Source organism: Plutella xylostella, chromosome 20 (genome assembly GCF_932276165.1).
Source record: "Plutella xylostella chromosome 20, ilPluXylo3.1, whole genome shotgun sequence".
NCBI lineage: Eukaryota > Metazoa > Arthropoda > Insecta > Lepidoptera > Plutellidae > Plutella > Plutella xylostella.
In genome coordinates, this window is record NC_064000.1 from 5,134,338 (window position 1) to 5,157,081 (window position 22,744).

General features: G+C 37.5%; 1 long non-coding RNA gene across 1 annotated transcript in view; it reads left to right on the forward strand.

Annotated features, from left to right (window-relative positions):
- The window catches only part of LOC105388642, a 37,258-nt gene extending 18,899 nt beyond the window's left edge, over positions 1–18,359 (forward strand). The window contains exon 3 of the long non-coding RNA XR_005253978.2: positions 17,955–18,359. This is a non-coding gene — a long non-coding RNA (uncharacterized LOC105388642). The remainder of the gene's footprint in view (positions 1–17,954) is intronic.
- The last annotated feature ends 4,385 nt before the right edge of the window (positions 18,360–22,744 follow it).

Below are 22,744 nucleotides of genomic sequence, written 5' to 3' on the forward strand. Positions count from 1 at the left end.
AGTGGGGACGTAATGGGTCGTGATGATGAACATAGGCTCTTGTCGTATATCCTGAGGTAAACTATTAAGCTATATATATAGCTATATACCATGCTGCACATGTAGGTTTCGGCTTAGTATACCCTTTTTGCAACACCCTGGATATACTATCAGGTTATATTACCCAGGCTGTTTTTAGCCATGATTCATGAAAATCAGTTCAGCCGTTTCTAGTGGATGAGGGAATCTGATAAACTTCCTGATGTCAGATCGATTCCAAATTTCGTACCGTGTTACTTCAATGATATTGAATTGAAACTGTAATGCAATAGGCGTAGCATTGATATGTTAAGTAGGTACATTTTATTGTGTCGGAAGTAAAAAAAAGGTAAGTAGGTACTAATACTAACAACCGAAATGTTTTTTTTAAGTTAGTTTCTGCTTTACAATTAGTGTAACCCGTGTAACATTGTTAGAGGAGTTAACGTTCCTTTTATGTAAATTTTTGTGCTATTTCGCATCGCAATATGATAAATATGATAATGATAGCTTTCATAGCCTGCAAGGATTTAAGCTGATGAACGTATCGTATATGATATAATAAATGTACCATACAGTTATAATAATAGCTTCGTAATAATTAAAATTAATCCACCTTATTTTGTCCACAACATTGGCATACATACACAGTATAGGTAGTAATGTAACTGTACCTTCTTAGTACAGCTGTTCACGTATTGTCCTCACAGCACTGCTGTATACCAGCCATGCATCTTCCAGTGAATTCCTAATGTTGGTACGGTAAGGGTGTACCTGGCATCAGCTTTCACCCTTACAGCTATAGAAATAGGAGCGGTACACGATTTATTAGATCCAGGTGTGGTTTCAATCCCGGCGACATACCTCTGTGCTTAGTATTACAGCTTTACATAGCATAATACCATAACGCTTTCAAACAACTATAAACGCTCACATACTTAATTCAAATACATGCTAGTGCTATGATGGTAACCGATTCACGCCAATTATTCTATGACGTCCAGCGCACATTCTAAGCGATCATCATAATAGGCAAGGCGAAAGATTTTGAAATCCTCTTCCGTAATGCAGATAACCATCTATTGTTTACAACAAAACCTTTATTTCGGTAATAAACTTAAGATTTTGGAAATTTAAAGCCATTTTTATAATCATTTTTAAATACTGCGCGAAAACAGCTCGCCGTGTCATGGCGTCGTGTGTGACGTCACACTTACGTACGTCAAATTTGTTTACAACAGCAAAGTAAACAAATACTGCGTATTATTTGTGTTAAAAATTAATTCTAAAGTTTATAAGCGGTGTGCAGTGCCTCAGTGCAAAAATACATCAATAACAACACCCAACAAGGTGTTTGTACATGTCCCATACAAGAAAATAATAAGAGATAAATGGAGCTTGCACGGCGAAACAAACTTCTACGAAACAAACTTCTTCGGCGAAATAAACTTCTACGAGTTTAAAACGAGTTTGATTGCTACTGTCATATAATTTATATCTAGTGTTAAAGATAATGTAGCTAGTCACATAGCCCGCAGAGCCGACGACCGCTGGAGTACAAAGGTTCTGGAGTGGAGACCCCGTGTCGGCAAACGGCGTGTCGGTCGCCCCCCCACCCGTTGGTCTGATGATCTGCGGAAGGTAGCGGGAAGCCGCTGGATGCAGATGGCGGGTGACCGTTTGGGGTGGCGATCGTTAGGAGAGGCCTATGTCCTACAGTGGACTACAGAAGGCTGAGAGAGAGAGAGAGAGAGTTAAAGATAAATACTAATAAAATAAACTTACAAAGAGGTTTTCACGTTTCTAAATTCGGAAGAGCAAAATTCTTTATTTGTTGCAAGGAACTCGCCCAACATCAATAAATCGATCCTGGGCAAATTTGCACTGTTTGCCTTAACAAAACCTGGTTCCATTGTTAAAGATAGATTCGTGTTATAAAGTCGATAAATCACAAAAACAAATATATATATCAATCGTAACGCGCAATCAGTATGTAAGGTAATCAACACACAGTGAAGCGTACATAAGTATGACGTCATGCGCTGTGATTGGTGTTTCAGTCAAAATGGCCGATTGCAGTATTTTACTCTTTTATTTTATTGAAAATCTTATTAATCTCAATTTTTTAAATAAAACTAAATCAGTTTTTTAAATCCTTTGAATGTGTATTTTCCTCTAAAGTCATTAAATCTTTGATAATGTAATACTGTCGACACGCCTATTATTATACCATAGTTGTGACCAAACGTGTTGGTACTCGTATGTTGCCGACGTCAGTCACAACCTGATACTTAATCATACGAGCACCTTCAGTACGCGGGCGTCCACCTGCCGCGTGTGCTTGGAATGTTTTTGTCGCTCTGTATGGGCCACTCGCACCTCCCACATGACTTAATGCGAACTACGGTCGTTCCCATTGTTAAAAATAAAACTGGAGACACGGCGGACAAGGGCAACTATCGGCCCATCTCGCTGGCTACCATTGTGGCAAAGGTGCTGGACAACCTGCTGGACACTGCTCTGGAGGGATATCTCCATCTTCATGACGCACAGTTCGGCTTCAAATCGGGTCTTTCAACAGAGAGTGCAATTCTTAGTCTGAAGCACACGGTCCAGTATTACACAAAAAGACAAACACCAGTGTATGCCGCGTTTTTGGATCTTTCAAAGGCTTTCGATCTTGTGTCCTACGATGTGCTTTGGGCTAAACTCCGGGAAAGACACGTGCCGGCGGAGCTGTTGCGTATATTCCAGTACTGGTACCTCAATCAGGTAAACCATGTCAGGTGGGCCGGTACGTGTTCTACCTCGTACAGGTTGGAGTGTGGGGTGAGGCAGGGGGGAATCACCTCTCCCAAACTTTTCAACCTTTACATAAATGATCTGATTGTGGAGCTCAGCAGTAAAAAGATCGGTTGTCGCATTGATGATGTTAGTATCAATAATATCAGCTATGCTGATGATATGGTGCTGCTGAGCCCTACAGTCAGAGCATTAAGGGAACTGCTTCGCACGTGCGAAGCGTTTGCGATGTCTCACGGTTTGGCTTATAATGCTAGGAAGAGCGAATGCATGGTCTTTGGTGCCGTCAGGGGAAGGTGCCCTGGGTGTGTCTCCGCCATTACCCTTAATGGAGCAGAATTGAAGCAGGTACACGAATTCAGGTATCTCGGGCACCTTCTAACTGACGACCTCAAGGACCATGCTGATGTTGAAAGGGAACGCAGGGCGCTGGCGATCAGATGCAACATGTTGGCCCGCAGGTTTGCGCGCTGTAGTAGAGAAGTAAAGATATCGCTATTCAAAGCATACTGCCAAGTCTTCTACACGTGCAGCCTGTGGACCAACGTCACGCAGAAGATCATGAGCGCCCTGCGAGTCCAATACAACAACGGTTTTAGGATGTTGTTGGGGTTGCCCCGTTTCTGCAGTGCATCGGGCATGTTTGCTGACGCGCGTACGGACGATTTTTACGCCATTATGCGAAAGAGAGCCGCCTCTTTGCTCTGCAGGGTGCGGGCCAGCTCCAACTCTATCCTGAGGACAATAGGTGGGAGGTACGACTCGCCCATCATGTGTCATCTTGCTGGGATTTTGGTGGACTACAGACAGGTACATCTCACAAATGTAAGATAGCTCTTGTGTGTTTTTAATTGTGTACTGTGTGTTTTATTTGTTTAGAATATAGATACTAACATAGGCTAAGTACATTGTAACTAATATACCTAGACCTTTAGTTGTCTGTTGAATAAAAAATAAATTAAAAAAATTAATCAAACCTGAAAGTCCGTAAACCCGTCGGCACATTAGCATACGACAGTAGGCTTAAAGCTACTAGGTTATTGGTTCATCATCACAACCCATCACGTCCCCACTGCTTAGACACGGGTCTCCTTCCAATGAAGCAAAGGTTTTGGGCCTAGTCCACCACGCTGGCCTAGTGCGGGTTAGTGGACCTCAACACCAGCAAGATTATTGGTTGGTAGGTAACTAACATTTCTGTGCAGAAAACCTATTTTTTTATCAAAATCATGAAAATTCAATATTTTTAAATCTTTCTAACTTGTCTCCTTTTTTGCTTCGTTTTTGCCCTGTGGATTTTAAACCACTTCCTACTGTGTAAAATAATAATATGTTTAAACAAATAAAGTGCTAGATATTACATTAAAGCGACTATCCGGCTTATGCACTTGGCGCTCAATTAGAATTTATGGGATGTTTCCTGCACAGGATAGATATAGATAACTTTAATGCGTGCCGTAGCTTTATTTGTGTATAAATTAGATGACAACTATTTATACCTACAGGGTGTAAATACACTTTATTTGCGCCGAAAACAGAAATTACAAAACTATAGTAAAAAACACAACAGTACAAATACGGGCTTATTTCATAAAGCTATCACTATTCCTACCAGATATCCTTTGGTAGGGACTTAGAGAGAGATTCGTTTATATCACAGTGACTCTGATGATGAAAGATTGAAAATTTTATTTTACTCCTATTTAAAATAACGTAAGCATGTAAATTAGACCGGTTAAGTACAATCATTCGATACATTCGAATTTATAGAAAGATATATAAATACTTAGGTCTAATTTATGCGTAGGTTGGCCCTAGCGTGGGTACTGCTAATAAAATCATACTATAGCGCTTGGCGAGTACTAATTGTATGGCAGAATTGCGTGATAATTTTTAAATAACATTTCGTTAATTGAAATTAAATATATGTATGTATTAAGGTAATATCATAACACACGCAGATAAAGTAGCAATATGAAAATGTCGGTTGAACTCATGCCATCACTCCAATTCTCCTCCTACCCCCTTGAAGAAAAGTTTAAATATTGAATGTTGAACTTTATTTACGAAAAACGAAATCATATATTTAACAGATTAAAGAACTTATTACCTACTTGATAGCTCAGTGGAGCGGTGGTAGCTCAGTCGGGTAAGCGCCCGCTTCTCACGCAAGAGATGCGGGTTCGAATCCCGGCGCTGACATGTACCAATGAGTTCTTTTAAACATAAGTACAATGTATACCATCGCTCTTACGGTGAAGGAAAACATCGTGAGGAAACCTGCATATCTAGATTTAGCACATCAATCTAGATATGTGAACCCACCAACCCGCAGTGGACCAGCGTGGTGGGTAATGGTCCAAGCTTAGGAAGGCATTTTAGACCTAGGGGATATGCACAAAGGTTCCACTCGAGAGAGCCAGGTGCAGGTACTTACACCCCCACAGAGAATAGAATACCTACTTGATAAAATTAATACTAAATAGGCACTAACAGATGAACAAAGCGTATAAAATTTAACTAAGTAAAGAAACATAATTCGCGAAAAAAAAAAATTCTCCATAGTAAAAAAGTCACGTGACCAACTTTAGTTTCTATGGAAAATATTATTTTTTTCGCGAATTTTAAAATTCTGATTTCAGTTTCGGGCTTAGATATACCATGCTGCACATGCTGGTTTCGGCTTAGTACGAGTATACCCTTTTTGCAACACTCTGTATAATTAGTTTTGGACCTTAAATTAAAAAATCTTAAAGTTCACAATATAGTGGCCATATTTAGACCACTAGGTAGGTACTGTGCAGCGATTATTTAAATAAGATTCGAAACCTCCGTTTACGTTGTGTATCTTCAACTGTCACTGTCAAAATTGTAAGGCAGTTAGTTCCAAAAGTGACATTTGTTTTTTTTCCATTTTAGTGTAGTTTCGAAAATAGTATCGAATCCTGTGATCGCACCTCTGGTATAAAGGTTAAGTATCGACCTCCAATTTTAAACTGTTACATTTCCCTATTCTAATAGATGATGTGGTGGTCTAAATATATGCCTACCTTTCTAGGCGGAATCAGCTTTCTTCTTCAAGAGAGCAATAGTTAATAATGCAAATTCTCTTCAGTTAATCATACCACTGGTTTAGTACAGGCCCAGTGCTAATTTATTCATAGACTGAGGCCATTACTAGCGAACAGTATGTCTATTTACATTACCATAATCGGGTTTATGGCAAATTATGTAAAAGCTTGTCTGAGCGAGCCACGTTGGTAGTTTCTGAAAGTTTCAAAATAAAATTGAATTATAAATAATAGTAGGCTTGATGTAAAACTAAAAAAGCAATACTAAGCCTAAACGCGAATAAATACAGCTTATTTTAACGACTTTAATTAATAAAATATCGCTTTGAAGGCTTTCATTCATTCCGGAGTTGAGATAGACATACCTTCTAACACGAGTAAAATGGCGCGCTAAAACACCGGTGCATAGTGCAATCACCATAAACTTTGCCGTTAAAAGTTATGGAAGTACAAGGCACAAGTTCTACTGCATTGTTTCTGTAAAGATAGAGATAGTTTAAAAATATAGGTACGGGTCATAAATATGCGTTCTATCTAGATACATTCGTAAGAGGTATTTGAACAAACTTTGCAGTAACATTCAATAAAAAAATGCCTGTTTGTTTCTTCATTATTGCATTTTCAACGTATTTTCCTGAAAGGCCACTTTTATGGGCAATTTCGATCTCGTATTTGAAAATAGAACCGTGAAACAGTGCAATTAAGGGATAAGGCTAGTTGCAATAATTATGCTCTAAAAGCTCTGGCTGTACTGGCTGTTAAAAAGAAATAAAAGTAGTTAGATGTCCTCTGATTGGTCGGTTCGATCGTTTGAGGTTATGGCAGGTTTTATTAAAACCTATTTGCTCTACTGTTGAGATCAATTAGCAGACGCAATATTTTTTTAATTCGCTCAGTGAAATAGTATTAGTTATTTCTGTGATTCGGTGTCTGTGTCTAGGACGCTCAGCAGCATATTAGTATTTAGTTCTATGACCAAATTTCGTGTGATACAAAATTATGTTCTGTACGATCCGTACTAACTTATCATAGTAAAGTTTGTTATCTTATATTTTCATATAGAATATGCCAGTGTTATTAAAATTTAAATACAATCAACACCTCGAAATGAAAGCCGTTTCCCCATTGTACTAGGCGCGCATAGACTTCAAAAGCAATCTCCCATTAGTACGACGCTCACACCTAACCTACTTCACTCATCATCAATGCGTGTTGGCGCCAAACGCACCGCCTATTAATTTCGGAAGCGTCACTTGCAATTTTATGACTGCTAATAGCGAGGTCGATGACCGACTAGATCTGATACAGGGTGGTAGTGTTTACATTCACTCCGCCGCCGTCGCTGCTTTATATTCATTCGTGGGTTTGTGACGTCATTCATTAAGTAAGAGGTGGATGGATTGTTGTGTTATTTATATAGTTTTCAGTTACGCGTACGCGGGTTTTGCAATTTTGTAGATATGAACAAATACTTGTGGCTTTTAAAAAATAATTCCTTTTCACGGTAAAATTGCGGCCAAACAGTTACCGTTCGTTGTTTAAATTAATAGAGTTTCATTTTCCCACGAACCACTCGACAGACAACCGTTCCTGTTTTATATTCACTGGCATTATTTGCTGCGACGTCCGAAAAGGACGCTCATTAACGGTGCACGAATGAATTCCCTTTGAATGTTTAATTATTTTTTATCGATAACGCTGGCCTCGCCAGAATTCTGTGCAGCCAGCAATCAAAGCTTTGTGAAAATGTTATTTACTAAAAAAAACTACCAGCTATAATATCATTCTCATCACCTAATCGATATTAAAAACCCGGAAAGTGGTAATAAGTCACATGATGTCTTTTTCATACTTGGTTCAAGAAAATTGGATACCATTCGATAAATCCTCTTTGGTGGTAAATTGAAGTTCATTAGACGACACTAGGCAGTCATGAATTGGCAGCCAATATCTGAACGTGAAGGTGGGACGCTCTGGCAGTGATGTATGAACTGCTATCGGCTTTGCTAACCTGGTACTTTCGATAACGAAGCTCCTTTTATGAAGGCAGTTTTTTTTGTTTCACTGTTATCCAATGTCAGAGGTATTCCTAAAATTCAGTTTTGCCTAGGTTTATTAATAGCGGCGTTGTTTACGGACCCTTAATTATTATGAGTTGTTTACAGTGAAAGGCGCGTTCGCTACTTTACGGCTCGGTTATAATTATAATTAAAAGCAAATTTTCCGAGCCATTCCCAGTTCATTAGCGATAGTGTTCCAGCTCTGTTGTATATCTACTGGTAGCTGTGTTGCTATATGAGAATTATTTGCAGCACTCCTGTGTTTCGAAACCGAATAATTGATGTTTTTGTTCTTTGTAGTGCAAGTTTTCCCCGACTTTTTCGCTGTGCTTTTTTCTTTTGGTTCTTCAATAAATTGTGTCTTCCGGAAAATAAAGACTCAACTCTATAATGCATTCGCATCCTCCTCGCCCATTTTCATCGGGTTGCAGAATTCTTTTGATATTTTCCACGCCGTAGCTCAAGTTATTTGTTTTCCTTTCACGCTGCGATATAAATTTACTTTGCTGCAAAAGTTTAAAGCTGACGCCCCCCACGTTTCATCTCCGTGCCAGGTTTTCGAAAGCTAGAACAAAAAACTACGAAAACTTTACGCGTAACGTTTGTCATCACGCCAGTAATATTTTACATTGTTTTTCTTCTATTTTCTCGAAGCTTTTCCCAAAAGTATGAACGCATGAAGTGAAACCGCATACTCAATTGATATTCATAAATATGTATGTATATACCTAATACTCATTAGTACTTCCACCGTCTCGTCTGGCATTAATTGGCGATTACTCACAAGCTTTTGTTTGCTCACAAAAGAGCGCCATCGCCGGCGCAGGCAGGGTCATTGTTGCGAAGGCTTTTTGGTATTCGCGACGTGACAGGTGGCGTGCGCGGCACCTGCTTCCGGCGCACGCGCATATTCGGACGCGCGCATGCCAAGAGGGTTACTCTATACTGACGAAAAACTAAACGAGAACTGTCGTGGAATTGGCACGTTTAATACTACGAGATAGAGTCGTGGCTCGCGGAGCAGCACACCGAAACTTAGTTTTTGGACACATGGAGTGACCCCCAGTGTCCGCGCAATTATCGGTCACACTGCACTCGACCGCTTCAGTCGACCCCGCGAGCTCACCGCGTAAACATCCCCCGAAATAAATTGGTGACGATAATACGCGTGATTTATTTTCGCCGCAACCGCCGCCGCCGCCGTTTATAAACTATAATATATTCGCATTGTCTTTTTATCGGGACAATGGTCGGGCATCGAGTAGCGGACGAAGCGAACGATAAATAATGTTTTGCTTTAAAAATCCGGTCCAGTGCGATAGCTGATTTGATAATTATGTTTTTTTTAATGCTCCGTATTTAATCGTAAACTTTGACCGATGCATCATCGAAAAGGTTATAATTGTAAGGTTTGATAAGTTAATTTGCTTTGGATTTAAATGTGTTGATAATTTTTAAGAGAAACAGCTGGCGATAACACTACCCTTTTGATTTTATCTTTCATCCCCTATGTAGCTGCGCTCTGAAAAAGAATGTTACAAACATTTAAATATGTTATCTTAGATTCCGAGATTGCAATGAAAAGATTTTCGTTACCTTACTGATACATTAACCATGTTCATTTCTCTACCTTAGAAAAAAGGAGTTTCAAAAAGAAACAAGTGAATGTGACTGTGGAGTCGCCGTGATGGCGTTAAAAACATTTAGTCAAACTTAGTGCTTATTATAATATACCAAATATTTATACCCAATAGATAATAACATTAACCAATAATATACTCGCCTTATACTAGAACTGAAACCTTAAAGGTCCAAAACTTTTTGTAGCATTTTGTAATCGTATTTAATGGACGCCTTATTTTATAACCGAGTAGTTGGTAGTGGATTTTTACAAGTGTTAAAAAACAGTGTATTATAATATAAATATCAAGTGTTTTGATACAAGACAGTTTAGAATGATGTTGTTCAGTGAGTTTTGGTGGTCTCGTGACAATGTGAGGTGGTGATTTTGGAAGTTTTTTGAAAGGTGATCCATTTTTGAATAAAATGGAGCGCTGCGACGGGTTCCTGGTGTACCGGAAGCCGGTGTACAGGGTGTTCCAGTATTTAGAAACGTGAGTATTTTGTACTATATTTTCCACTTTACAAAAAAACATGTGTAAGCACGCTTATTGAAAGTAAAAAGTAAAAAGTCCCACAATTTCCATAGCCCATTTGGAGATAGTACCCAAAATAGATGATATAATAAAGTTACACATGTATACAATATTATAAATGCGAAAGTAACTGTGTCTGTCTGTTACTCTTTCACACCAAAACTACTGAACGGATTTGAATGAAATTTGGTATACATATCATACAGGGTCTAGACCCTGAGAAAGAATAAAGGCTACTTTTTATCCCGGAATTCCCACGGGAAAACTTTTTAAGGCGAAGCAAAGCTCGCGGGAACAGCTAGTTTATAATATCTTCCAGGTTTCCGGGCTACCGCCCCTTTGGGGTCACTCTCTAAAGAGACTCTCTTGAGAGTAACCCCTCTTATGTCTCAGCCATATAGCTGATATAGCTACAGTAGCCAGGTAGCCATTAAGCGTGATTGAATATAAACACATCGATCGATGGAATCAGTCTAGATTGTAGCTAGATGTCTAGATTCTAGCTAGATTCCATCCCTCCCATTTCTCCGGGATAGAAATAGCCAGACAGTCGCTGTTGAAATATTAATTACTTGACTTTTGTTATTGGTCATACAAAAGCCTGCTATTTCACTTTTACCCCCTTAAAATAATTTTGATTGGTAGTAAAGTTTTAATAAAAAACAATATATAAACACTCACACCTTGTACTAATGTACTCCCTTGCGGGGTAGACAGAGGTGCATTGCTGCACCCACTTTTCGCCTGAGTTATATTAGTTCTAATGTAATAGCGCGCCTATTGCCATTTTACGGGCACATCCAAGACCCGAGAACAAATATCTGTGTTTAAACAAATATCTGCCCCAGCCGGGAATCGAACCCGGGACCTTCGGCTCAGTAGTCAGGGTCACTAACGACTACGCCATCCGGTCGTAAAGTTTTAATTGTAATTTAATTAATTTGTAATATTTCATTGAATTTGAAAAGAGAAATAAATATTATACAGCTATGTGCTGAATAACCTTTTTAGGTTAACCAAAGTTCACAGGAAGAATCTAGTTAAATAATAAATCTGCATACAAGTTAAACTCTTGGTTTTGCGTTCACCAACCAACGCCTTTGAGTGGAAAGCATAAAACTCAAGTGTTATTAACTGGAAACAGCCAACAAAAACGTATAATAATTTTCACCTTTGTTCCTAGTGGCATTAGTGCTAAAATGGTTGCTTTAAAACTTATAAAGCAATTTGGAGTGCTTTATAAAAGTGACTACTAGAGGTAATTGGTAGAAGGGAAGTATTGGGGAAATATTTAGGTAAATGTTAAGAAAGATTTAAAAGATTAAAATTAATATGAAAACTTAGGATACTCGTGTTTTTACTGGTTTCAGGTATAAAATATTGTGTGAAAGGTGACTTACCGAGTGACTTACAAAGAGTACCTTATTTTGGTCAGTCAGTGACTAACGCTATTTTAACTAGTTAATTATTTGACCACGCATGCCAAAAAGATGTATTGATGAAAGTTGTAAACCTACTTAATAGCATATATAGTGTTCCCCAAGGAAACGCTCTAGGCCCACCATTCTTCATAATTATCTATGCCAGCCAGCTGATGTGCGTTCTTTTTAAACAAGAACCAAAAAGGGTTGAGTGTTTTCATAACATTAGTCTAAATACAGCCTATCAAGGGGAGCTAAGTGTTCTCAATGGCTTTTAGTAGTTTACAATGAATCGTTTGGGAACACGTGATGAGTGTGTTGTAAATTAGAGATTAAAATTGTTATGTTGTGACACGTTTTTTATAGTTTTCAGACGTTACAAGCCCGTTATCCCGTTAATCACTGTGGCTGTTAATGAGATGCGTTGATTTGTCATTGATCATAATAAGGAACTCCCTTTGCATACCGCAACTTCAACATTGGAATTGCTTTGTTATTTACAACAGAAACCTTTCTGGAACAACAGATGGTGTAGACGTGCTCTAGACTGGATGGCCTGAGACAACTTAGGAAGATGGGTCGCAAAGTTAAAAAACTTTTGTTCGTATAGCATTTAAACATTCCTTCTTTCAGTAGTCGTTTATTTCAGTATATTCATAGTTAAACGACGAAAATGGTGTAATATGTAGCCTTCTGGAGAATATAACGAAGGATATTAGTTTTTACGAAGCTTATAAAAGGGGTCGTGATTTTTGTGCACCCACAAAAATGGAAGTAACTTTACCCGACCGATGGCGATAGAGCGGCAAATATTGGGGTTACTGTAATGAATGAAACGCACGATACGGTAGCTCGTTCAGGAATATTTGAATTTTCATTCAGTGAAAACTTAGTTCGCTTGAATCCAAAACAATCTGTCTATTTTTGCGAAGAAAATATATGGGAAAGGATGCATTTTGGATGAAGACTTGCATTTTTATATAAACCTATCCTTATTATAATTCACAACAACATCACACCCACACAGGATTAATCAAATAAAACGTAAAACACCTAGCCACCCCACTCATAACACCCTTGTTTAGTTTGCCTACATTCCCACGTCGGAATCATAACTCTTATCACGAAGACATAGATCTTATATTCCCATGGTTGTTTGTATAAGTACAACATTTTACCACCCTTGGTCAAATGCATCCCCCTAACCGACTCAGTTATTGATATAAATGCACGCAGTTCCATTAACCACTCGTGCGCAATATAATAGTCCAGTTATAAAAATAATAAATCATATCGCATGCTTGTTCAATGGGTTTTGGTGTTATTTAATTTGATTCGCCCATTACAGATTAGTATCACGTCATCTAATTTTACTGCTTCCACATATGTCCTTTTTAGGGTTCCGTAGCCAAAATGGCAAAAACGGAACCCTTATAGTTTCGTCATGTCCGTCTGTCCGTCTGTCCGTCTGTCACAGCCGATTTACTCGGAAACTATAAGTACTACAGTGATGAAATTTGATGGGAATATGTGTTGTATGAACCGCTACAAAAATATGACACTAAATAGTAAAAAAAAGAATTGGGGGTGGGGCCCCCCATACATGTAACTGAGGGATGAAATTTTTTTTTTCGATGTACATACCCGTGTGGGGTATCAATGGAAAGGTCTTTTAAAATGATATAAAGTTTTCTAAAAAACATTTTTCTTAATGTGAACGGTTTTTGAGATATCAGCTCTCAAAGTCGTAAAAAGTATGTCCCCCCCCTCTATTTTTATAACTACGGGGTATAAAATTCTAAAAAAAATAGAGGTGATGCATGCTAATTAACTCTTTCGACGATTTTTGGTTTGATCAAAGTATCTCTTATAGTTTTTGAGATAGGTTGATTTAACTGTAATTTTGCTGCTACGGAACCCTTTGTGCGCGAGCCCGACTCGCACTTGGCCGGTTTTTTATTAAATTTTTGTTATATCGCGTAAGATAAAGTTTTACCCCCTTATTCCTAGAAAAGTTACAAGGCGTTTTAACTAATAAACAAATCGTTCTTTGTCAGAGAGGGACAAAACAGTTTATTAGTTAAAACGTTCTGTAACTTCTCTATAAATATATAAGGGGGTTAATGTGTGCGTTTGGTACTTTAATATGCCGAGATATCAGGATGATAATATCGTTACGTGTAATCTTTCAATTTTTTTTTAATTTTAGGCTAACAAGACACAATTTACTCGCCTTTTTAAAGGCAATTTCCACAAAAAATGCCACCTCCAAGTGTCGCTAACCGTGAAAATTCCACATCATTAGACGGCGGTCCATCATAATAAAAGGGGTGCCAGAGTGCCGCCCTGTGGAGGTATCGATTTATATCGAACCTCATGATAATGATGTCGCCGATATTCCGATAGTGTTCATGTTCAGACTGTTTGCGTCGTCTGAAAGACGGAAAGATTGTGTGATGTAACTAAATGTCGAAAATATAACGATTAATACGTATAAGTACACCGTTTGATTCTACGAAGTTACAAATCTATTATATTTATCACAATTTGATAAACACAGTCTTATCCAAAAAAAGTTTAATATTCCAGATGCAACAATAAAATTTCATAATGGTTGATAAGTTGATCTAACCTTTATATCACCTTTTTCTTAGCGGACCGGAGCGACGGAGGATTGCAAACTTTGAAGAAGAATTAAGTACAACAGATTGCACGAACTTTCCCCTGAAGGTTCTGATTCTGAACTATATCCCCGTTGACTAGGCAATCTAGATCTTAATCCCATGTCACAGTGTATAGGTTGGTATGCACTAGGTGCACTTCTGTTTCTAAAGTCTGATGGCAAACTTTTCTTATAAGTACCTATAGCTTTATGCGGAATACACAAACACTAAATACCTACTTGTAGTTATTTCATATTCTATTTATGTTCGTAAAATAAATAAATAAAGCATTTAGTGGCTAAATTTAGCCTATGTTATTACTTTTATTACTCTCTCGTTTCGCTCACATTATAAATAGGTATCGTAAGTGGCAGCAGTTGCTGTGATTCACGTCTATTGTCATTCTGTTCGGAGACCAATTGAAGCACTAAGAATAAATTGATCCTTTGCCAATTTTATATTTCTGGATACAACAGCTCTGTCTTTAGAATTCTGTCGGTGCTTTCTATTTTACAATCGACTTCAGAAAAAGGAGGAGGTTCTAAATTCTTCTGTATACGTATGTTTTGGCAGATTTTTGTAAAAAACATTATCTAATATCAAAGCATTATCCTATTATCTGTTGTTGTACATTGAAATAAGCGGTGACTAATATTTTATGTAATGTTTTATTAATAATTAAAAAATACTTTTTAAATAAACAATAGCGGTATTTTGTTTCTTTAGAATCGACATCAATAGCAGTAGTTGTACATGTATATTGTACAGTAAGTTTAGTAAGGATTGATCGTTTTATTTGTATACTTACAAATAAATAGCCACCTCACTCACACGTGTTCACTGTAATAAGATTGACCGTATCTAATATAATTTTGTCCGGAATATCCAACAGGGCAGGACATATTTTCACAGCCCTTGTCGAAAATTGTTGTAGGGGTTTAGGTACTTTGTTGATACTATAAGCAATATGCAGGGTGTTGCAGAAAAGGTATACAAAACCAAAAGGGGATGTCTTGAGAGATGATTCTAGCTAACTTTCGTTCTGTGACTTTTGAAACATCAACATTGTTGGTAACAACGACGTTTTTTAAAATAAGAAACAATTATATTTTCGTAAATTTTCTTAATTCGTAGTATAGAAGCTGTTTAGAATGAATGCCTTATAACAGCTTATACATTAAAATAACATATGTATTATGCCGCCTTTCATGCTAGACTCTGCAACAAAAAACCTTTTAAGGCTATTTAGTTACATACTACGCCTCAGACAGTGCTCTATCAAAAGACAATTCTACTTCGATTTTAAGCTACTTTTACTTCTTTATTTTAGCGGTAAATCAAGCTGTTGAATTTTTTTCTGCAGTTCCAATAAAAGTTGTCTGAATAAGTTTTCCGTCAGTCGCCTGTTCGGGAAACTTTCATTGAACGAACCGTTATCTGTTGACTCGCTCTAGCCGTCAAATACAGAGTGCTCGTAAGTATGAATCAAACGAAAGAGATTGAATCAGGTCTGTACTCTTTCTCAGGTACTTAACTTTTCGTTCTATAGCATAAAAATTTTTTTTTTTGCTTATTTTTATAATGTTTGTTGGTTACGTCAAGTCACTTGACTTTACTAATGGTTAATAGAAATTTTTTTCTAAAAGGCGAATGGCCATAGTTGTTATGAATGACGAGCTGAGTTACACTTGCAACATTCTTTATACCTACAGGAGTAACTTCAGGTCGGTGAAAACATATAAAACACAAAAAATACTAACATTAAATTCTTAGTTGTAGTCCAAACAAAAACTGTAATTCAACCGGAAATCAAAAATAATCCAAAAAATACGTGAAAATAAAAACAAACACTCCGACATACCAGTGGGCGCGTCGATTTAAAATTGATTGCAACTTTAAATATTTGACAATCCACCGAGACATTCAGTAGACGAATGCTTCCACGTTCTGTCCGACCTTCACTTCAATCCTTATTTCCTTTGCAATAGATACGAGATTCAAACCTGTGTTTCGGAGTAGAGCCCCGTTAGTGGAATTGTCAGCTAAAATTGAATTCTTCAAGCGCGAGGCGTCCGAATTGCAGATTGGCTTACAGCGACATCTATGTTCATTTGAGGTGAATTTATACCTACGTGTTTGTATGAAACTATGATAGATCTGTGTTATAGGATAAATTACATGAGGTGTTATAATAAAACAGGCTGTAAAACAAGAACTCTTCGAGCAATGAAAAGTTGCAGTGACATTGCACTTACGTAGTGAGTGGAAATTTTTCATTGCTCATGTTGATTCTGAAGACAGAAATTCTAATTTTAACGCTGTCAAACTAAAAAAAATGCTAGCATAAAATGACATTTACGGAAACAATCATAGAGTCGAATTTTAAACAAAGAAATTAAGGTTTTGACATCGCTAAATTTAAAATTTAAAAGTTCCATATTCCATTGCCGTTCCATACGTCACTGACATTTAAATTGATCGCGAGTGTGTGAAAAAGGTCCTTTATAATTTGTTCCTTTTCAATGTGGTTCCGTGAAGATAAACCCACCATGCTTTTGTAACAGATTAGAATCCAACTAGAATACTAAACATTCGTATCGCTTACTCGTCTGTTCTCTGATTCTCCTGAACCAAGATTACCACGTCAGAGGGGGTGTAATTTGTCAGCCTGCTATTCTGATGTAATGGAGGCTATAATAGCACAAAGGATCAGATGAACATCTTCAACTGGGTTGAAGTCCTTAATACGCGTGGCGTAAGGGTTAGGTTGGTGCTGGAATAGTCACGTTTAGCATCTGTTTGTCTTTACGTAGGGTAAACGCAGCGATTACGGACACTTTTACTGCTCATAGTCGTGATGCTATCGCGGTATTAGAAGTGCCGTCTCTGCGTCGGTGATTAGAGATTCTTGCGGGTCCTAATTGTCGGGTTCATGGCGGCTTGTGTAAGAAGAATTTTCGGTTTATATCAGTAGATGTCAAGCTGTAAGCAGAACTTTAAACTCAGTTAAAGGTACTCAAAAGCAACCTTCGGGTATTGTTTTTGGTAAAGGTTTTGTAACTAAAATGCGCTTTTGTTGTTGTCTTAATAATAATAATCATATAATTATGAGTTAGTTTAACGACTGCCTCGCTCGCCTACCAGTAACCTGGCAAGTGGCAACACGGTTCCTGTATAATAGGCCAGCTATTTATTATTCCCCCATTAGCCCTGGACAGGTGGAGTCGCGTCCCCATTCAACATGTCTGCGGGAATGACGCGTGGCACGCGATGCCAGCGGCTGCGTGCTGTGGAGAACCAAGACTTTGCGTTTTTGCAAGCTATACTCTTAAATTGTTTTACTGCGTTGCTATTGGTCTTAACAATGACCCATCTCACTCTCTGTCAATAACGGAAATGTGCGAGAGACATGGTAGCAATTTATTTTCAAAATACAAGTTTAAAAAAACTCTGAAAAACTTGAGTTATGAAAAGTCTACCTCTGAGGTACAGTTATGGTGTCACAAGCTTCGCTTCGCCTTCAAAGGTGTGCTCGTGCTCCCAAAAAGAGTAGCCTATAGGCGTCCGCTTCCTACAATCGGTTTAGCTGTTTTATTTGCAAGTGTAACAAACACAAAGATTAAACATTTACTACGTAACCATACTCAAACTTTCACGATTGTTAATATGGTTTGCAATGAATGATTAAATCTTATGTAGGTGCTGTTTGGCGTCCATATAATAATTATGTAATATTAATTATAGTGTTATATCATTGTTTCAGGTAAGCTTGCCGTGCATTGTTACCACCTTTAAAGAAAATTTGGTAATGTAGTCATTCTAACACTAAATACAGGCAACCGACCGAGCCGAATTTACAGGAACATTTAGACATAAATTACCGATTCTAATTTTTTTATGTTGTGCGATGTGAGTTTTGACAGCCCTAAATTTAATTTTGGTGCTTTGGAATTACTATTATTATCACGCTAACATACCAAGCCGTATCTGTAGGGTTGCCCCTTGCCCTCGCGCTGGCAACACCAGGAATGAGTGACATGACTTTTATAATGAAAATTCTTTGAGCTTTTACATTCCGTCTGTGAAATTCGCTTTGTACATGTCCGCTACTTGAGCATGTTTAAAGTCGTTCTGTGAACGGAAAAAATCTGGATAAAGTTCTGTGCAATGATGATTTTAGTTACGGGTTATTTTGTATGGCTTTTTAAGTTTTCCAGCCGGTACCAAAACTAAAATATTTAGTGAAAGAAAAATCTTTTCACCGTAATTTATAGGTACTTTATTTGTACATCATTTGAGGAAAGCTAAGCTAAGTAGGTATACAATCTAAACTATTCTAAACTATACAACATTATGTAAGGAAACGATATATTCCAACTAATTAACTTGTACTAACAAATTATTCGTGCTGGAGCCAAGCATGTTTTGGTGCACTTATAAATTACATAGAAGTCGACTCGAAAGCTCGTGCTCAAAACTTGTACGTATTAAGTAAAGTACGCCTGTTTTACTTAAATGGTAGCATAAAGTTGGGCATGATATGAATTCTTGAATAGCAATTAGCCTGAATAGTAGCACATTTTGTGGAATATGAATCGGTATAGAAAATCGAATCCCTGCTAATTATGGCCTCGTAAAAAAGCGTCAAAGTTGGATGAATAAGACAACAATACATAGTATGCATCAAAGGACCACTCTTCAATAATAAATGCCTTAGAATCGAACCATACGTTTTAAAGCTAAAACGCAAACTTAAATATACATAATTATTTTTTTGTAATAAATTTAGTTTTCCGACATATCGTTGTATATATGCATCGTTGATAAATAGCGAACTCTATAGTCCTCACGGTCCAGTATTTTCCAGAATTCCCCAAGAAAAACTGGTGTGCAGTTTTAGAAAAAAAAATGTTACACAAAGCTCAAAGCGAGCTAGGTTTATCGCCGTGTCGGGTGCTGTGTAATGCAAAGTGCAACACCGGACGCCACCAGCAGTAAATACTGGGGAAAATATCGGTTTATACGGCAAAAATATATCGTGGAGAAAAGAAGAGTATCCTGAAAAATCCTGATAATACCTTTGACAAATAAGCTCATATTATGTTTTGAATAGATAAATAATAATAAATAAATAATCTTTATTTCAGACCATAAACCCATTATTATTTACAATATACCTACCAAATATAATAAGAAAAAGTAAAGAAACGATTTAGATAAATATAATAGGTACATATTATTATATTCTGTTCAAAGCTCCGTACCACTAAGAATAAAGAATCATATGTAGCAATACGTGGCGTTAGGTACTCTGCTATGAGTATAATGGCAGGAACACATTTTTCCGTGTAATTCCTATGGGCCCTATCTTCTTCTTCTTTGGGTACCATCTCCTATCGGAGGTCGTCAATCATCTGGCTTATTCTTTCCTTCGAGACTGCTGCTCGGAACAAGGATGTGGTGTCGGTGTTGTACCAGTCTTTCAGATTTTGGACCCAAGATGTTCTTTTTCGACCGGGTCTTCGACGGCCTTGAATTTTCCCTTGTAGGAGAAGTTGCAATAAACCGTATTTACTGTTGCGCATAATATGTCCCAGGTATGGCCCAGATATATTACAAAATACACTCACGGGCAATGAAAAAGTTCCAGTGACATTATATGGAACGTTCCGGAGCATAAAGTACCTATCTTAAAATACACCGCAGGGACGGCAGGTGGAACATTTTCATTGCTTGCGAGTGTATAAGATGCATTCTACTAACCCCTGAGAATTACAGAACAGCACCACCACAGCCACTTGAAACATCTTTATCACATTTTATAACTAAAGCAATTTGCCCTCCGCTGGCAACACCGTACATACCAACGGGAGGTGCTGATATTGGATTTGAATAAATGTAATTTTCCACCGTGAACACTCCGCCTTTGTACAATAGAATAGGGATTTGTCGGAAAATTGCCTTGTTTTGATGTGGTTGATTTGTTATATTTTAGCGGCTAAGTGGCTTGTCGAGTAATTTTTAACCGACTTCGAAAAAGGAGGAGGTTCTCAATTCGTCTGTATGTATGTTTTTTTTTTTTTTTTATGTATGTTCATCGATTACTCAGCCATTTATGGACCGATTTTGAAAATTCTTTTTTTGATGTATTGGCTTGAGCTCAGGGGTGGTCCCATTTTTTTTTCAGAATTTTATTCCACCCCCAAGGGTGGGTAAAGGGGTAAAAACAGGGGTATAAATTTCCATTTTGGGCACTTATCAACCGATTCTTATGAAATTTATAACGTAAATATTGTTATTATAACAAAAAGATATGATGGTGACCTTGAGCTGATCTGATGATGGAAACGGAAGGCAGTCAAGGGAACTCCTCAACGGTATATAGCAACTACCTCGTGTTTGGGCTCGAATGATTCGTATTAACGAGTAGGACATATTGGTATCATTTGCATCTTACTTTTGATTGATAATTATTGCAAATAAACTAAAAATAACAAAATAAAATAATAATTTTAAAAAAATTAAAAACCGACTTCAAAAAACCACTAAAACGTAAGAAATAATTTAAGGTTTAGACCAATCCTAGGTCACAGTATAAATATACCTAAGCAGGTACTGTTCTTTTTTGAAGTTGGTGCCATATTTCTTCAGATTAACTACTTTGTCACTGCACCAACATCAAAAAAGAACAGTACCTGCTTAGGTATATTTATACTGTGACCTAGGATTGGTCTAAACCTTAAATTATTTCTTACGTTTTAGTGGTTTTTTGAAGTCGGTTTTTAATTTTTTTAAAATTATTATTTTATGTTTAACAGGGTGAATAAGTTAAATGAGGCTGCAATAGTTTACTTCTACTGTTCATAAGTAATAATAAATTGCATTCATTTGGTAAAAAATCATGCATTTGTAGACGTAATAATAATAATAATAATGGCGTTTAAAATCAGCGTCTATAGTACCCATAGTATTATCAACAACAGGAGTCATACCGAAACAGTTAGACCAATCATTGAAAGCTTTAGATCTTCCTACACATACCTACACCATCTTACAAAAAGCAGCCATATTGAATACATGCAGAATTGTTCGCAAGTTCTTGCAAACCGACCAGCCATCTCAAAGACAAACATCTACAACTTTAGAAAATGATGCTCACTTGGCCTAGGCCCGTGTGCATCATCAATCACCGGTTCTTATAGAAGAAACCGAGCTGACATAATTCAGAAACCAAAATAATAATAATAATAATTGTTGAGTCCTTGCTCAAAAAAGGAGGTAGACAGATAATTATTGTCTCCGCTAATTCTGCGATGCCGCGACCAGTTTCGTATGCGAGCGGTCAACCTTTGCACGTGGCGCGCGGAGCTCCTGGATCCCCTGATCTTAACTGCTGAAGAACGTTTCTTCCTTCATAATTTGTGTACTGTGAAGCTAGCTAGCTATTTGAACTAAGTGTGTGCATAATATTTGTGCTGCAACTGCATCTTATACCACCATACGGTGTGTGCACGTGGCGCATGCTGTGCTGGGAGCTGCCTGCTATCCGTGATTGTGCGTGGTTCTCAGGTTAGTGGAGACCCTTCTCTTTACCTCTGGTTGTAGCACTGTATTCCTCATACCCTTAGCCGAAGTCACCTAGCCACTCTATTAAATACAGTCCACTAAGTGTTGTCCCATGACCGCACATAAAGTTTTGGTCCGTCGAACCTGATTTAGGTTACCTACTTTAATTAAATAATAGTTAGCTACCAGTATTTATCACATAATTATCTAAGTACCAAATATCTATTCTATTTGTCGTACAAGTAGGCGTAGTAGATATTCCCCATACCTACGTTAGGTATTGTAGTTAACCTCTTAACTACCTAGATATAAATACAACCTATTGTGTTAAGTATATCCACTGGTATACAAGTACTTTATAAATAATATTAGTTTTGTCGTACAAAATTAATAATTTGTCTAAAATTAATTTGCATAAGTGTTCTAGAAGTATCTACGTTCAACTTTCAATATGGCGACCCGATCCAAGAATCATAAACAGGGCGATGATGAGTTTAAGGACACAACCTCTTCTAAGGAGTTGTCTAAATTAATTGCTAAAAAGGAAAGAACTTACGAACAAATGCAACAAATATTTGATTTATCAAGCTCATTAAGCGATCATGACAGTCAAACATACTTTATGTTACGAGCGTCCGAAATTGAATCGTTGCGTAATTCATTTAAAGATATCACCTTTGATATATTCGAATTAGAAAGGGAATCTGACCCTACCGTTTCATTTTCGTCTCGCGAGTTAAACAGTTTTGACGAACTGTATTATCGCGTAAAGTTGTCGATATTGAAATTGCAACCTAAAGACGAAGTACCTACGAAGGAAAGTTCGTCGACCTCCGTGGAATCTCGGCCTAGACTTCCTAAGCTAGAACTCTTTGTGTTTGACGGAAATATTGAAAATTTCAGTACATTTTATGAAACCTTTTGTTCGCTTGTTCACAATCAGGAGTGCATACCTGCGATAGATAAATTCCACTACCTTTTAAGCTG